The sequence below is a fragment of the Periplaneta americana genome, chromosome 8, assembly GCF_040183065.1.
Source record: "Periplaneta americana isolate PAMFEO1 chromosome 8, P.americana_PAMFEO1_priV1, whole genome shotgun sequence".
Classification (NCBI taxonomy): Eukaryota; Metazoa; Arthropoda; class Insecta; order Blattodea; family Blattidae; genus Periplaneta; species Periplaneta americana.
This window is the reverse complement of record NC_091124.1, coordinates 143,839,945-143,841,154: the sequence shown is the minus strand read 5'-3', so window position 1 is coordinate 143,841,154 and position 1,210 is coordinate 143,839,945.

Below are 1,210 nucleotides of genomic sequence, written 5' to 3'. Positions count from 1 at the left end.
AAAATGCAAAAAAAAAAGAACAAAAAAAATATACTGTATATAGACAAGTAGGAAGATAAGATCACAATGAGAACAAAAAGTACTAATACAATATATTGACTGCTTAATATATTAATAATTAAGGAAAATGACTAAATATCTAGAAAAAGCAGCTGACTTTCCAAATATCAAGAGAAACAAACAGTAACAATTTCGAACATTTGCAATAAGTTGGAATACACAGTTTAGGCCTACTGCATTACAGTCTACGTAGTAAGAAAATGCTTAATAAATTTGTTTTTGAATATTGTTAAATTCCGACAGCCTCTGATGTCACTGAGTAGGGTATTCCGCAAGCGCGATAGCCAGATTATGTATGATGATGAATACGATGATGTCTTATGTGTTAGTATGACTAGTATATGGCTATTTTGCGTGTGTGTGTAGAGAATGTAATAAGATGATAGGTAAGTGAAGTGAGAGGTAAGGTAAGTAGGTGTAGAAGTGTAAATTGATTGATGTATGTATTTATTTACACTGCAAGTGGGCAAGCACCCGGTGGCAGTGTAAATAATTTGGGAAAGGAGAACTAGGGAATGAAAATGTTTACGTTCGTTAAGCCGTAGCCAGTTTAGAGTTTGGAAGGATGGGGTAATGTGGTCAGCGCGAATGACATCGCAGACGAAGCGAACACAAGAATTATGAACACGTTGTAATCTTTGCGACTGGTTGTTGACCTTGAGATCAGTCAGTAGAAAATCACAATAATCAAAGTGGGGCATACTATAATTTTTAATTTTTCCTTAACTTGGTGAGGTTGCCAAAGACAAAGAATGTTAAACAGTAACATTTAAGATGTGACATCAAAAATGTCTTACAAGAAGTTTGTTTACAATAAATTGAAATTAACAGTAGATAATATTTTACAATAATTAAAATTTGCTGTAAAATAAAAAACAGATGAAAAATAGAATGAGAAAATTCAACTGCAATTTGAATTGAAGTACAAGTGTCGCCGTAAAATCTGCAGAGAACGCTTCAAAGCTATCATAGAAATTTCCTTAATTGTTGTTGTTGGGACTCCAAATTTATGACGGAATGAGGCGAAATGTTTTGTTATGGTCCCTCTAGCGCCCACCATTAATCCGATGACTTCTATATCCCCGAGTTTATATGATATTTTGTAATAAGGGATAGTTGGTTTATAAATTGCCCTTTCCTCTAGATTAAC